This window comes from Arvicanthis niloticus, chromosome X, assembly GCF_011762505.2.
Source record: "Arvicanthis niloticus isolate mArvNil1 chromosome X, mArvNil1.pat.X, whole genome shotgun sequence".
NCBI lineage: Eukaryota > Metazoa > Chordata > Mammalia > Rodentia > Muridae > Arvicanthis > Arvicanthis niloticus.
Genome location: NC_047679.1, coordinates 36,774,057 through 36,791,715, shown reverse-complemented (window position 1 = coordinate 36,791,715; position 17,659 = coordinate 36,774,057). Strand labels below are relative to the sequence as shown.

The following is a 17,659-nucleotide window of genomic DNA, read 5'->3' as shown; positions in this document are numbered from 1 at the left end:
ATTGTTGTCTCCTTTTATTTTTGTTATTAGAGGTGAAGTTATCTTTGTGTGGCTATCTTCTTTTGGATTTGTTGGAAGAGGATTACTTTCCTGCTCTTTCTAGGGTATAATTTCCCTCCTTGTATTCGAGCTTTCCTGCTATTATCCTTTGTAATGCTGGGTTTGTGGAAAGATATTGTGTAAATTTGGTTTTGTCATGGAATATCTTGATTTCTCCATCTATGGTAATTGAGAGTTTTGCTGGGTATAGTAGTCTGGGCTGGCATTTGTGTTCTCTTAGGATCTGTATGACATCTGTCCAGCATCTTCTAGCTTTTATAGTATCTGGTAAGAAGTCTGGTGTAATTCTGATAGGTCTGACTTTATATGTTACTTGGCCTTTCTCCCTTACTGCATTTAATATTCTTTCTTTGTTTTGTGCACTTGGTGTTTTGATTAGTATGTGACAGGAGGTATTTCTTTTCTGGTCTAGTCTATTTGGCGTTCTATGGGCTTTTTGTGTTTATGGGCATCTCTTTCTTTAGATTATGGAAGTTTTCTTCTATAATTTTGTTGAAGATCTTTATTGACCCTTTAAGTTGGGAATCTTCACTCTCATCTATACCTATTATCATTAGGTTTGGTCTCCTCATTGTGTCCTGGATTTCCTGGATATTTTTTGTTAAGAACTTTTTGCATTTTGCATTTTCTTTGACAGTTGTGTTGATATTTTCTATGGTATCTTCTGCACCTGAGATTCTCTCTTCTATTTCTTGTATTCTGTTGTTGATGCTTGGGTCTATGACTCCTGATTTCTTTCCTAGGTTTTCTATCTCCAGCGTAGTCTCCCTTTGTGATTTCTTGATTGTTTCTACTTCCATTTTTATGTCCTGGATGGTTTTGTTCAATTCCTTCACCTGTTTGGTTGTGTTCTCTTGTAAGTCTTTAAGGGATTTTTGTGTTTCCTCTTTAAGGGCTTCTACCTGTTTACCTGTGTTCTCCTCAAATTCTTTGAGAGTGTTATTTATGTCCTTCTTAAAGTCCTCTAACATCGTCATTAAAAGTGATTTTAAATCTGAATGTTGCCTTCCTGGTGATATGGGGATTTCAGGACTTTCTAGTGTGGGAGAACTAGGTTCTAATGATGCCAAGTACCCTGAGTTATGATGCTTGTGTTTTTGTGCTTGCCTTTTGCCATCTGTATCTCCTTAGTGCTACCTGCCCTGTCCCTAACTGGAGCCTCTTTCCTATTATCTTGGTTGTAAGAGAACTTTGTGGGGTGGGTGTAACTACTGGGGTAAGCGCTGGGGCCCAAAATCTGCTCAGTGCTCAAGGGCAGACAGGATACTGCCCAGGTTAGAGCTCTGGGAGCCCCATTTCCTCTGGGTTCTTAGAGATTGGGGGCCGAGCTGCTGCTGGAGATCTGCTCAGTGCTCTGGCCCAGACCAAAGGGAACCAGTGCTCCGGGCTGAGAGTGACTTCCTGGGTCCTTGTGGGTCCCAGTTACTCCCTGTTTGGGGTGAATGTTGCTGTCTGCTTACCTAAGATACTGCCTGGGTTAGAGTTCCTGGGAGCCCTGCTTCCTCTGGGTTCTGTGTGATTGGGGGCAGAGCTGCTGTCTTGGATCTGCTCAGTTCCTGGGCCCAGACCAGAAGGATGAGGCTAAATTTAAAAGAAATGAACTATGCTGTTTTGTCTGTTAAAGTTTAAGATTGCATTGTACTGAATCTGTTGTGTGGTCACTATAAGTAACATTTGTACTGGTGTACAATTAAAAATAACAAGTAAAATAAAAACAAAAAATGTACAATTTGGAGAGAGAAAATAACACTGGGAACCTTAATGTCAGAGTCACAGCAAGTGCTAGAAATAAGTTATAATTGATAAGAAGATCAAGGCAAAGTCTGTTCTAAACCTGAACAAAGAAAAATGTCTTCTCAGGACATGAAATTACCAATCCAGGCTTCCCAATTTTGAAAGGAAAACACAGATTTTTTTTTTTTTTTTTTTTTTTTTTTGCTTCTACAGAACAGCTATAAACAAAAGCTGCTGCAAATATGGTTTCAGAAGCTGAGGATCCATTCCAAGCTGGCAATGTTATTTTGTATGTGATGCTGACTTAGAAGCACAAAAGACATAAACATAAAGAGATTGTAGATTCTTCTTTTGTGGTTTAAGAAAACTGCTGGGGACAGGCAGCATGTGACAAGAGAGTCCTTGCATGAAGACCCCAGGAGGCAATTGCATGAGGCTATTACAGCTAGACCTGAGTTGCACAGGAGACCCAAATTTTTAGAGATGCCAGCACTGTGGGATATTTGCCAGGGAGAGCTACATATAGAAAATGAGGAAAGAAGTATGTAACAAAGCTCGAAGGACAAAAGAATCTAATCCATATGAAATCAAAGTCCCAGACATTGGACTTGGCTACAGAGGTTGGTATATTTCACGCTGGGTTTTATTCTTGCTTTCATTCTTTATTTCCTCACTATGTTCTACTCCTTCCATTTTCAAATAGTAATATGTAGTTCTATGCTATTAAGTATTGAGGTATATAATATACTTTTTGATTTTACAGGGAGTTTACAATTAAGAGATTTCCTTGAGTCTTAGGAAAGAAAGACTTTGATCTTTTAAACAGCATTACAATGTGAAACAGCGACTCTTGAAGTTAGGCTAAACTCATTTTATATTATAATATGGTAATGAGACTATGGAGGCTAGGGATTGGTGTGGTGGTTTTAATGAGAAACGTCCCCCATATTCTTGGGATGTAAACACAAGGTCTACAGTTGATGGTGCTATTTGGGAATGCATAGGTTAAATTATGGCTTAGTAGCAGATGTCATTGTATTTGGAATGAAAATCCTTCAACTTTCAGGTTACTTTCTATAGTTGGTGAGTTTCATTCAAGATGTGTGGTTCTCAGGTTCCTGCCCCTGCCACCATGCCTGCTGCTTGGTACCATGCCATCAAACATGGTTCAGGTAGGAGCCTACAAGATCTGCCCAGTTCTTGCTAAATTATTAGCTATTGGTAGAAGCAGGGGTAGTGATTGTCTTCCAAAGGACAGTTCAAAATTACATAGGTAATCTTGGTTAAACTCAGAGGGTCTCAAAAGTAAAGTCACCATCACTACCATGACCAATATAAAGGCATGAATGTGAAAAGGACACTGGTACAGAGGAAATGTGGATAATAGGAGTAGGATGGTCATTTTAGTAGCTAAAGTTATAACTGTCAAAATGCAGGGTGTTTGGTGTGTGTGTGTGTGTGTGTGTGTGTGTGTGTGTGTGTGTGTAAAATTAAGGTACTGTGAATTTCATCAAAGCATTTTGGATTAATGAATGTCAGTTTGGAAAATAAAACTCATTTTCACAATTTAAAAATTACCCTCAGCACAAAAACTAATTGCAAAATTGTGTATTTATTTCCTGGCTATAACAAAGATCAATACTAGCAAAGAAGTTTATGGACTGAAGTGTACTTCATTTGTACATGATTTGAACAGGCAAATGACTTTGGAATTAGTTGGCTTTCCATTTGTTTGCAAATCACTTTTCAGGAAAAAAAAAGACATTAATACAGAGCTCTCTAATTCATTTCATGCTTTTTGTTGCTAGAAGCACTTGTCTTAATCAACATTTAAAAATCATGTAGTTTGAGCTGCAAATGTCCTAAGATTGAAAACACATGAAGAATATTTTCATAGCTCCTATAAAATGATGGAATTCACAATTACAAAACTGTCCCACATTTTAGCTGCTTTGCCAAAATGGGTAAGTATATGACACAGAAGATACACAAATTTATTTAATTATAAATGTAAACATATGTTGCATACCTTAGATACATGTTATATACTTTATTTTTAAAATGAAACAAATATGCTCACAATACAAAGAAATAGTTATTATATGTTATTCATATGAAGCTGTGGCTGAACATGTGAGAACACACTATTAATCATAAAACTCTTAATGCAAAAGCAGATGGATCTGTGAATTTGAGGCTAGCTACATATTGAGTTACATACCAGCCAGGGCCATTGTCTTAGTTACTTTGCTATTGCATAATAAAACACTATGATTAAAATTTTCACTTGGGGAGAAAAGGGTTTATTTCAGTTTACAGATTGTAGTCCATCATCCAGAGTAATCAGAGAAGGAACTCAAGGCAGGAACCTAGAGGCAGGAACTGATACAATAGCATTGAAGAGCACATTTTGCTGGTTTATCCCCCAAGGCATGCTAGGCCTCCTTTCTTATACATCCTAGGACCACCAAAATGGAAATTTCAAAAACAATAATTAAGTACCAGTTACTAATTATGAAAAAGGATCACAGGCTTACCCACATGCTAACTTGTGGATCATTTTCTCAGTTGAGGTTCTATTTGCTCAAAGGACTCCAGCTTGTGCATGATGGCCTTGTTGGGCATCGGTGGGAGAGGAGGTCCTTGGTCTCATGAAGGCTGGATGCCCCAGTGTGGGAGAATACAAGGGCAGGGAGGTGAGAGTGGGTGGTTGGGTGGGGGCACACTCTCATAGACACAGGAGGAGGGGGGATGGGATGGGGGCTTCAGGGGGGAATGGGGAAAGGGAATAACATCTGAAATGTCAATAAATAAAGTATGCAATAAAAAATGATAAAAAAGAACCTGTTTGTGAATAAGATCACCAAATTGTGACTTCAGTGACATGCCTCCTGAGCTTTTTCCTCACCTTTATTTATCTGTGTTTCATTAGTCAAACAACTTAATCCACCATATTTCTTTTTTTTTTCCAGCTGAAATCTGATGACAATGATATCTAAATCAAAGAGTCATTTTAAAATTTAAATGTATTAGTATATGTAAAACATTTAGAATGTTGCTTGGCTAAATGAAAACAAAAGACTGACAGAAGTATGAATACATCCTTTTCTGTGTATATCTTGAGGTGATACTGAGTTTGAAACCATAATACCTAAGGAATTTTTTTAAAATCTCAATATTCAGTTTTCCTATTATTTATTGTCTTTAATTATATACCATAAAACATTAAAAGGTTAATGTCTGTAGAAAACCCTAGCTGGTAGATACTGATGAAATCATTTGGTTGCACTAAAAATGTATACTCATAGATATTATTTTTACAGGAAAAATAAATCTAATTCCCACAGATGCCAAGTAGTCACAAGGCATAAATTAATGAAATTCAAATTAATGAGATTAGCTAAGATGTTTTAAACTAGCAAGACCTGACACATTAAATTGAGTTGCACATGAAATTAAAACACACAGGATTGATTTCAGGGGAAAATCCTTCTTTTGTCTGTGTGTGTTTCTAAGGTACTATTTAGAACATCAAAGAAACCTTGCAAATTATTAGCTGTGTGGTTTGGGGAGATCAACCCCAATTGCATAAAGATTTTCCCTCATGAGGGAAATAAAGTTGACAATTCTAGAGAACATTACCTACATGATCCCAGTTTCACCACACAGTTTTATAAATGATAGAGATTTATGGATGATAAAACTCTTATTATGTATTTTGGTTTGGGTTACTCTGCCAATAGAAACGGAGATGAGTTTTGCAAAATAGTTAATCATTTGACAAGTTAACTATGGGAAGAGAAAGGGAAGTATGAAGGAAATTTCATATTAAGAAGGCAGAAGCAGTTAAGGAGTCTGTTTTCTACAGACAAGTATCCTACACGGCTCTGAACAGTATAAACAACCTTAGAAAGTGTATTATGAAATTAATTTCTCATCAAAGGAGGGGGGCGGCTGATGTTTTCTTCAATAGTTACCAAGTCATTCACTTTTGGTTATAGTTTCCATTCTAGACCACTAAAATCCATGATTAAAGCCTAATAAGGTGGCTATTCCATTAATATTAAATTTAGATTGGATAATTACCATAAATTTAAGGCCAGTCTAGACTACAGATGTTACTGTGTCTCAAAGAAAACAAAGCAAACAAGAAAACAAAACAAAACCTAAAATAAACAAAATAAAAACAACTATTGGGACTGCCAACAAATTAAAAGCAGTCTCGAAGAATAGAAGGAGGAAGTATGTTTTGCCTTCCATCTGGTAGGTCAGAGTAGGAACAATACTGTGTAACATAAATGTAGATGTGTTACACAACAGGCTAACATGTGGGAGACACTAAAGGATATAACATACAGCATATTTACTTTGACACATTTTTTATAATTAAATTTGTGATTTGGCATAGTAAGAGAAAAATCATTCTTTTTCAATGTCTTTTTGTGAGTGCTCAATCACTGTATTCTTTATAACAAGGCTCCCCGATACATACTCTCCTTCTCATCAGTATTCCAAGGGCCTTTAATTCATCCTATTTTCTCTAGACAGATAATTTCTTCCCCGTAGGAGATACTAGAAATTCCTCTGGTCATTGTCATCGAAACAGTTATCTATGACAGACTTCTGATATGACAGATTACAAGCTACTGTTGTACAAATGAATAAAATACTATGCATATAAGAAAGCTAAGAAAATGAAGTCAGACTCTCCCTGCAGATAAGCCAAACCACTGGAGTTAGCACAACACACTGTTCTACTTACCATGGGGGTCACAGGTGTTACTTTTGAAATGTCATGGGATATTTTTGTAAAAGCCAGAGAGAAAGGGCGGGCTGAAGAAATATAGCTGGAGTTTGGAATAAGGGATTCATGGAAAGCAAAGCAAAAGAAAAGTAAAAGAAGAAAAGGACCGATTTTAGAGAGAGATGTGAACCTTGTGAATAGGAAGCTGAGACCAAAAGATTTTGCAAAAAGCAGGTGACTCCCTCTTCCAAGTCACTGCTCTATCAAGTTAGAGAAAGTAATGCTTTGTGGAAACTGTCCCAATCTCTTCACAGCACACAATAGTAAACTTCAATAAGAAGAACTTCCTCATTCCCAGAGCCCCAATCATGAAAAGCTCTGCATATGGAAAGCACAGTCCCAGAAATGTCACAGACAGGTTGTGAGAGACACGCAGTGAAAGGGGCAATTGTGCAAGAAGGTAGACCTTGTTCCGAAAAATCTTTATCTACAAAGACACACTGATGTAACTTCCTTGAATTTCTGAGACTAGCAGCCCTCCTACAGTAATTATGGGCATTGGCACAAATGAGAAAGTAAAAAGCACATTGTGCCATTGAGAAAGGTGCACTACTGGCAGAGTCTACCTTCTATTTTTCTATTTACACACACACACACACATTTAGCTTCGTTAGGTTGTTGTGTTTCACTATAGAACTCAAAAAAATGATAATTGTCTTTTCTTTGCATTTACTTTTCAGTCCTCAATAGTTTATTACTTCAAATACTTCTTATTTATATACTTCCCTTCTCCTTTTCCCTTTAAATGTCATGTACCCTTTTCCTTCCCAGCTTTACTCCTTAAAATTGACACCGTTAGCCTAAAAACTATAATTTCCTCAATCAGTAGCCTAGTGTCACTGTCGCTGAGATTTATTAAGACACAGGTGGTGTGGACATGTTCATGTAGTGGCACATCAGCATCAGTATTTCTGTTAAATCACTAATAGTTCTCATTGCCAACATCCCCATGAAATACAATTGGGAAACATAAATCTAAGAGAAGAAACCTCACCAGGAGTGCTGTCTGATATAAAATAAAATAAATGGACAGGGAAATTGAATAAAAGATAAAAATAAACACGAAAGAACTCATTTATCCTAATATATAGCCAAAACGAAAGGCAACACAAAATATTGAAACAGTAGCACATTATGCCATATCCTCAATTTCATAATTCTTCTTACTAAAAACCAAAAGAGTACAACATAGTAGAAAATATTTCAAAATTTTTATCTGCAACACTATAAATGACAATACAGGGAATTTAAAGAGATGAATTAAATAAGAATATCAATTCAGAACCTGTACAACAGACTTATAAAAGTGGATGGAATGGTCAGTAACATTGGGTAGAAATTCAGAAACATAAGAGAAAAAATTAATATAAATTGAAAAAGATATTTTCTTCAACAAGTGTTTTTGGTAAAACTCTATATCCACCTATACAAGAAGAGAATAGATCAATAATTCTGACTCTGTGCAAAAATCAATTCAACCTGGACTTAATTTAGAACCTGAAAAACTGAAACTGCTAGAGGAAAATGTAAAAAGTAAGAAAATTCTGAAAAAGACTCGAATAGCATAAGAAATAAGCTCTGAGGTAACTGATAGGCTTACATTAAATTAAAAACAAAATCTGAATTCAAGCTTGGTATTGCACAACTATAATCCCATCATTTGTGAGGTAAAGGCAGAAAGATCACTAGGTCTCATTGGCCATTTAACCTAGTATAATTCGTGAGCTCTAGTTCATGGGGAGATTTTGTCAAAATAAATTAAATAAATAAATAAATAAATAAATAAATAAATAAATAAATGTGAAAAAGCTATCGAGGAAGACCTCAATGTTAGTCTATGGCCTCCATTTGGCTGTTTCCTTCTAAGCACACATACACATAAATACATATGTGTAAAATTAAACTGACAAATACATTCTAAAAACAAATAAAATGGATTAATATAAATAAATATGTTAATAATTTCTGCATGGCCAAGGAAACTGTCCAGTGAAAAGAAAGAGGCTACAGAATGAGAGAAAATTGCAGTTATTCTTCAGAAAAGGTGATGATATATAGAATAAATAAAGTACCAATTGCTTTTTGATTGGATTTGAAGGCTTCTTCCCAATAGGGAATACACATGTGGTACTGTCTAGCTTGTTGGAAGCTTGTGGCTGAGGAGGATACAATCCCTAGGAAGGAGTATACTAATCTTGTCTGAGTAAAAAATGTAAGTATATAGTAGATGTGTTATCATACTACCTTCTAAATATTTGTGAACACTCATAAAATAGAGGGATCTTAACCTGAAGCAAAGAAGCTGTCTTTTGCAGTTTATAACTATTAATGCAGAGGCTCATATCTGCTCAGTGTCCTGAGTGATTCTTGAGTGCTCAGCAAATTACAGGACATGTCTATCAAACTCTGCAAGACTCAGGGAACATATCAGAAAAAAAAGGGTAAGAATACATGAGCCAAAAGGGGGACAAGGGCTATAAGACATACTCATATCATGAATGTGATATGGTCACTATAACCATGAACACAATGGCTGTGGATATCTGCACAAGATTTGTACAAGATAGAGGCTTTCAATATTCATACTATCATGAATTAGAGGAGGGGTTGCCAAAGAGATCGGCCTCTAACTGAAATGATATTTGCAACAAGTGTTTGTCTGCTCAGAAGGTATTATTTTTTTTTGTATCCACTGGTAGTTTGCTCCTTGTTCAGCAAACATACAAAAGCATATCTGACATACTGACAAGCAATCCTAATTAAACGTTGGAGTGGGTGGAGGGGAGAAGCTTCATTAGAGAGAGCCTGGGAAGGGGCACATGAGGAATCTAGTTGGGGAAAGATAGAGAGAGAAAGTACTGGGAGAGATAACTAGTAAACATGAAACAGAAAATGGTGGAAAGTCTAACCAACAACTAGTTCATCTTTAGACCTATACCATGAGAGAGAGAACCCACCACTGACATATTTAATATTATGCTATACTTGAAGACAGGTAACTAGCATAACTGTCATCTGAGAGGCCTCACCCCACAACTGATAAAAACAGCTGTAGAGACCCACAGCCAAACATTAAGTGGAACTCAGGGAATTTTGTGGAAGAATGGAAGGATGGATTGATGGAGCCAGAAAGGTCAAGGACACCACAAGAAAGCCTACAGAATTAACTAATACAGGTGCCCAAAAGAGACTGAATACTGAATTGTGAAACAGAGAACATACACGGGACAGACCTAGACCCTCCAATACACATGTAACAGTTGTACACCCCAATCTTCATGTGGGACTCCTAACATCAGGAGAAGGGGTTGTCTCTGACTCTGCTGCCTGCCTTTGGGTCTCTTTCTCCAAACTGGACTGCCTTGCTTAGTTACCATAGGAGAAGACGTACCTAGTCCTACTACAACATGATATGCCAAGGCTTCTTTGATATTCATGGGAGGTTTCCACTTTTCTAAAGAGAGGGGGAGTAGTGGAGAATGATGGGAGAAGGACAAGTGAGAACAATGGGAAGAGAGGAGGGAGGGGAAGCTGCAAATGGAATGTAATATAAATTAGTTTTTAAAAATAAATTACAAGATTTATTTTACTTTTCCACAAAAGCAGAATCATATAGGGCTCAAAACTTGAATTTTTTCCTTAGTCTCAAAAAGAAGAGGAGGAGGAGGAAGAGGAGGATGAGGAGGAGGAAGAGGAGGATCAGGAGGAAAAGAAGACGATGACGATGAAGACAAAGAAGCTAGAAAATTACAAGTAACATAGTATAGTCTCACTCCTTTACTCCCTTAATCTTTTACTTTTTCTTATTCCTTTCCCAGACTCCATTTTTGACAAATCAGTCACCCTAACAGTTGTGCTCCAGGCCTACTCCATCCTCATTTCTGAAAATTTCCTTCCTCTGAAAAACTGCATAGCAAGATACCTAGCAATTTTAGTTTATATGTTTTATTTTTCTCTTTCAGGTATCTTGAATTTTATTTTACTTTAGAAAAATGCAATATATTTAATTTACAAATTAGACACATTTGTCACATTTATTATTTTGAGCACTCATAATTTATCCATCACGCACCTGTGGCATAAAACTACATACACTTAAAACATGAATGATCTACTTCACACATCACAAGAGAAGTAAGTCAGAATAGCTTCTCTGCCCACCTTAACTGGAATCTTCTTTTTTTAACTTTCTAAGTTTTGCACTTATATCTTCAAAGTTCATTTGCACAGAAAATTGATTAAATATATTAGTATTGCCTTACATTCAACTTTTGTGTAGTTTTAATCTACTATAATATTAACTCTGCATATTTTTTCAAGCCTTCAGCTATAGTATATGAAACCCTTATTCTAAATTTCCTGTAGAACACTCCTGGTTGGTCAGATGTCTACTCTTGCCTCACCAATTGTAGCCAAAAGTATAGAATTCTCTTTCCCATGTATAGTCCATAGGTCTTTTTCTTTTGAATTCATCATTTTAAATTTTCAAATGTAAGTGAAATTAAGTAGTACTATTTCCCATTTGCCTGCCTTATTTCATTTAGCATAATGACCTCCAGGTCACCCAGAACATAGGAATGACAAGATACGGAACTGATAATAAACAATGATTACCATTGGCAGGAAAAAAGTGATTAGATAATGCAGGTTAAAGGATACAAAGTTGCAGATTTATGAGATGAACAAATCTACAACTATAACATACAATATGTGAATTATAGTAAAAAACCCAGAATGTTCTAAATTCTCCAATAAACATCTTTAATAAAGATGGTATCAAAAGTTATCTTCTACATGCATCCAAATCACATGTCTGAATTGTTTCATTTTGGGGAATATTTGGAACTCTTCTATAACAACCTTAACTTTTTAGCTGTCAGGAAATTTTATATCTTGAGCAAATCTTAACTAAAATATACAGTGAAAAAGCTTATCACTGTTAGGTTGTAAACATTATAATGGATAAAATATATAAAATTCTCAATCATATATGTTTACATGATAGCCAATGAGCTACATCTGCATCCCCTGATGTTTTTCAATCATATATGTTTACATATACATTTCAGTTCAAACTATTGCCAGTCTGTCTCCTTTATCTCTGTGTATCCTATGATACTGAATATGAGATGGCATCTAAGTTGTTGTGCATGATAGCCAATGAGCTACATCTGCATCCCCTGATGTTTTTCATAATGTCCTTTTTAGAGGGAAATATATTGATGAAATCTTTATTTTTAAGATGATATTTTTAAAAAAATTGTGTCCTCTTATATTTACCAAAATTTCCCCTCAGTATTCACCTTAAATGTTCTATGGACTTACACTTTTCTGTTTCTGATTCATTGGACATTCATTTATGACAAGAGTTGAGAACCGAAGTATCATTTGCAAGCCAGATTTAAGAATTGTGTCTTTCTGAACATATTTTTCTTCCAATGAATTCATTTGGTATTGGTTTTTAATTAGCTCTAAATTTATGGCTATATTTCTATGCTATATGTTTTATTCAAATTATCTTGCTAGTAATGATGATAGAATACTGCTTTAGTTATTTATTTCATGTATGTGAGTACTCTGTTGATATCTTCAGACACACCAGAAGAGGGCATCGGATTACATTACAGATGGGTGTGAGCCACCATGTGATTGCTGGGATTTGAACTCAGGACCTCTGGAATACCAGTCAGTGCTCTTAACCGCTGAGCCATCTCTCCAGCCCTAGTTATTGCATTTTAATGGTAAATATTTAATTCACATACTACAAATCCCTGCAATTACTTCTTTCATTTTGTCTTGGTGTTTACATCATTTCTACTTTATCTTTCAATATGAATTTTAGAATCAGCTTCTCTATAAAAGGTTTTATTGGAAACTTAGTCAAATTATATTGTATACATAGTTCAATTAGCAGATTTAAATTCTGAACTATGTAATGTTTTCAAGCCTTTTTACATCGTACTTGTCTTTTTTCTTTTTTCCTTTTTTATTGGTTATTTTATTTATTTACTTTTCAGATGTCATGTTTTACTATTCTCAGCAAGATTTATTGTTTTATTATATGTGTATACTGTTTATCATTCATTAAATTTAATTCTAAATGTTAAAGAGTTTTTAAGACAAATATTCCTTTATTTTTTACATTTACATGTTTGTACTTAATCATGATTTTTTTAGAATACCTTGTAAATTTTTTAGAATTTTCTTTTTAGATAAGTATAGTTTTTATAGAGGTAGTTTTACCTCTGCCCTTTCCTATTAAGCAGTTTCATTTATTTCATACTTATTTATTTGTACTTACTGTAAAGTACAGTAAAATGTTATGCTGAAATGAGAAGCATGGAATTACCATCTTCACTTACAGTATTAAAGACAGTTATTTTGTCCTTCATCATTACATGACTTTGTTGGATCCTTGTTTTTGAATATGTTTTATTAAGATGAAATGCCTTTCCTCCTACTGTTCCTTTTAACTCCACTTCCTCTCTACCTCCTCCTCCTCCTCTTCCTCATCCTCATTCTTCTCTGCCTTCTTCTTCTCATCTTTCTATTTCTTCTTCAGATAAAATATTACTATGTATCCTTGGCTGGCCTGGAACTCACTATATACACAAGGCTGCCTTTGAGTTTGAGTTCACAGAAATCTGCCTGCCTCTGCTTCCTGAGTGCTGAGACTAAACATGTGCATTATAATACTCAGCTGAATTTTAATGCTTTATTTTTTCAATCAGAATTAACTGGGATTTAAAATTTTTAATGATACTAGAATAATCAACTTTATTATTGTGTTAAATCTAATATACTAATTAAAAAGGATTTTGATGAAACTGTAGGCATCATCATAAGATATCACACTAAAATAAAGTTTCTTTGTACTCACATTTCTTTTGGGAATCTACAATATATCTGAAGATACTTAAAATATTGAAGTTTTAAAAATAACTACAATTTAGCTAGAGATTTTCATCTTTTGTGAATAGTTCCTTCTAGAAATATCTGGCGTTTTTCCACTTAGCAACAGTCTGTGTCTCATTACTAATAGACAAATGTCTTTAATGACTAAAATTTCTTGTTTAGCACTTCAGTAGGGAAATACTCATTTTGGATAGTTTTTCAAGTACTTTTCCTATTGTAATTTAGTGGTATAATAGATACTATTCTGGATCCCTACGCATTCTATAGAACCTCTGATTTATCTAAAGACTCAATAAATTATATCCCCTTAAAACAGAATAAAATTTATAATATTGATCTTGCAGAAAACTATTTACTCAATGCAATCTAGCTACTGGCTACCTAGCTTCTTATTGGAACATGACCATTTATATTATATATTGCTGTGTAAAAAAAAATCTACCATCAAACCTAGCCACCTAAAACAACCAACATTTATTATCTCACAGTTTCTGTGCATCAGCAATCTGAAAATTGCTTGCCTGTGTACTTCTGACACATAACTTCAGAGGAGATTTTCAAAAAAGCAGCATGAATGTAGTTTAAGATATCTCTGCTGGGTGTGGAGGATAAGTTTCTAAGTCCACTTTTGTGGATGTGGCTATTCACAAGAGGCTTTACTACTTTGTTAAAGTAGTCTCTCTCTCTCTCTCTCTCTCTCTCTCTCTCTCTCTCTCTCTCTCTCTCTCCCTCTCCCTCTCTCTGCCTCTCTACCCCCTCTCCCTCCTGTGTATCTGACTCTCATATTATCTTATTATTATTATTTATTCCACAGATGAAAGTGACAGTTTGTTTTATTCAGCATGTTCCAGATATGTATACATCATAAAATGCTTAGATTGAGCTTATTAATGAATGTGTTTTACACAACTATTTGGGATAAGACAGTAAAATCCATTCTCATATATTTTCAAATACTCAGTGCATTGACTATGTTTTGATTATGTATTGTGTTGACTATGTATTGACTATGTATTGTGTAACAGTCACCATGTTACACAAAAGATCCTTTGAATGTATTTTCCTGTTTGCTTGTCTCATTGAAATTTTGTTTCTTTTGAACAGTGTCTCCTTATTTCCTCCAATCCCTGTGTTCAAATTTTTCATATTTACATATAAGCATAGTCATACAGCATTTATCTTTCTATGACTGTCATATTCAATTTAAAGAATGTCAAAGTTCATTTATATTATCACCATTGACAGGAATTTTCTCCTTTTGAAATATTATTTCATTTTCATTTTAATAATGTGTGTGTGTGTGCACGTGCGCACATGTGCACATTTGTACACAGGTTAGAGTGCTGGAAGAGGCCACAGGAAGTTGACAATCCCCTGGAGCTCAAGTTACAAGCTGTAGACTGACCAACATGGGAGTTCTGTAATAACAGTGTACTCTCTGAATACCTAAGCCATATCTGATTTTTCACTTTTTAAAGCTGAATAATGTAAGACTCACAACATAGCAGGTTACTTTTTTCTTCTCATAGCCTTCAAGGCATGGCAAATTATTTCCATGAGTACAAATGACTCAGTCAAAATTGTAATCAAGAAAGATACTGGGATGTTTTTTAAACTTAATGCCACAAGTACTATACGGTCACCTTGTCTGCATGCTACATTTCAGAAAAATATCACTATACCCAGAAGAGAAAGTTTATATTCTTTCTCTTCAAGGAGGAGACACAAGAGAAAAACAGAACATTTTAAAACCATGTCACTTGAAAAAAGTTTATTTTTGCAATTATGTGTGGCAATGTATTATGATAAAAATTGCTAGACTGAGTTATCAATATAATTTGAGGTCACTTAAGACTGCTATGCTACTGTATACCCAGTCTGTCTGTTTAACCTTCCTTTTTTTCAGCTTTGAAATCATTTACTAACATGACAACAGATATGGCTTAAATCACTTTTGCACACACTCAGACCCAGAACAGACTCCCCAGCCACTCATCTACTTTGCAACACAAGGTCATTTAGTCATTCTTCAAGCCAAACTTTAAATCGATTTTAAAAAGTAATTTCTAATTATTAAAGAAATGTTTCTTCAAAAATATTTTTTCTCACTCCCTCATCTCCTATACTGAAGGATGTATTATGTTTTTTGTTTTTTCTCCCAAGCTAAATCTGAACCCTCAAAATTGATTCCAAGCAGAAAATTCCTGCAAATTAAAATTAAAAAACAAAAATAGAATATATATATATTTGTGTGTGTGTGTGTGTATGTGTATGTGTGTGTGTGTGTGTGTGTATTTATACTGATTAGAATCCCCCAGCATTTGAAAATCATTTAGAGATGAAATTTGGGCTCTTCCTACTCACAATTCTAAAATCTGGAACATTTAGGGACTTCCTTCCCACTCTTTCCTGGCTGCTTTCTCCCCTCCAAAACAGTTCGACAGAGGCTCAAGTTTAGTGGGAAGTGAAGTTCAAGTAATTTTTGTAAGGTTTTGGTTTTACTTTGATGATCTAGATGGCACATATTGCTCTTTCCCATTATGTCTAGTCACTCTCTGAGGTGTAGTCTTTTATCCTTGCCATAATTGGCTTGCCCTGAAATGTTTTAACTTCTTCTCTTAAGAATTTAAAAGCCTTCTATATATCTGTGTCTGACTGGAAAGACATATAACAGTTGCTGTTGCCTGCAAATTCACAGCTTACCACTTTGGGACAGTTTTCATTTTTAAACAAAACTTTCACTTCCTCTACAGGTGTTGTCTCAGGAATTTCTCTGAGAACCACAATACAATGCTTATGACTTGGTCTCACCTTTTCTCCCTTCTCATCAACTTGTACCAGAGGGGAAGATCTCAATACTTCAAGAATTAAATCTGGATCTATAGTCATTTTTTTTCTTATTTCTTCCATGTTAGCAACTGTCCATATTGGGACGAACTGTTCACTATCCATTTGTGATATCAAGTAAAGGTACTTTGATAAATTTTCTCATGAGAAATAGAATTGCAATTGTTTTTTTCAAACATTCTTTTAAATCTTCTGTAGAAATTGTTGAACTGCTTTCTCCAGAAATATCATATAGTTGGTAACTCAGGTCTTCAGGTCCTAAGTTCATCCTATCAGCTGACTCTTTAATGTCTGCGATGTTTCTTGTGGTTTCACAAGATAGAAAATACATTACTTCATATTCCTTACACATATCTTCTGAAAGTTCTGTATTACCCTTCAGGGTGAGATCCAGATGTGGCTACAGTTTCATACCAAGAGGTTTCAGTTACAGGAGTGCCATCTGGATTTCCAGAATTTCCTGCCATACTTTGGCATTAGGATTTAAACCAGTGCCTTTAGATGTCACCTTGAAATCTCAAACAGGGGGAAGGTAGACAGTCCAGTGAAACAGTATTTCCACTGATCCAACACTACCACATAACCCTGGCTTTCCCTAAGTTTTTCTCCTTGTAATTTTCCTTGTAACTGGCTCCTAACAGGTTCATGGAATCAACTCGCACTAAGCAGCCACAGCCCTACCAACTTTTACAAAAGGTCAGAGCAGAGCAGTGCCTTTCAAAGCTTCCGAACCCTATGGGGCTTCACCTTTTGCACTAGCTTGCTTTCATCCACAGAAATTTCAAGAGTTGGCGAAAGGGACCCAATAAAATTTTGCTGAAGTGTGGGGGTCCGGAGTTGGGCCGGGGGGGGGGGGGGGGGGGAAGCGTTCTACTTTCTCTTTAAAAACATGCTCCTCCCTAATTAGCAAAACAAAACCCCACTACACCCGTATCTCCCCCCCCACCCCCACATTCCCACAAGTTGCTTGCCCTGACCCAGGCAGCCCCACGAGGACTTAACCTCCTTTTTATAGACCAATGTAACAGTCAGCCATACTTGCCATGGATTTCCCAGTTACAATTTAAGTGCATAGTTATAATCTTAAATTGTATATTTTTCCATGACATAGACCTGGACAGCAATGCATGTATGTAATCATTCACAGAAAACACCAAATAGAATGAAACCAGCATTATAAAAATAAATATACATCATAAATAGTGGACACAACATATGGAAATTGCTTTCTATCATCTGTTTGTTATCCAGGTCAGTTCAGGTTAGTTGGAGTCTGCAATTTAATGTCTTCTTGGATTT

At 35.5% G+C, this 17,659-nt stretch overlaps 1 pseudogene; it reads right to left on the bottom strand.

Moving 5' to 3' along the window:
- Nucleotides 1-16,057: 16,057 nt before the first annotated feature.
- Nucleotides 16,058-17,659, bottom strand: part of LOC117694904 (la-related protein 4-like) — a 6,768-nt pseudogene continuing 5,166 nt past the window's right edge.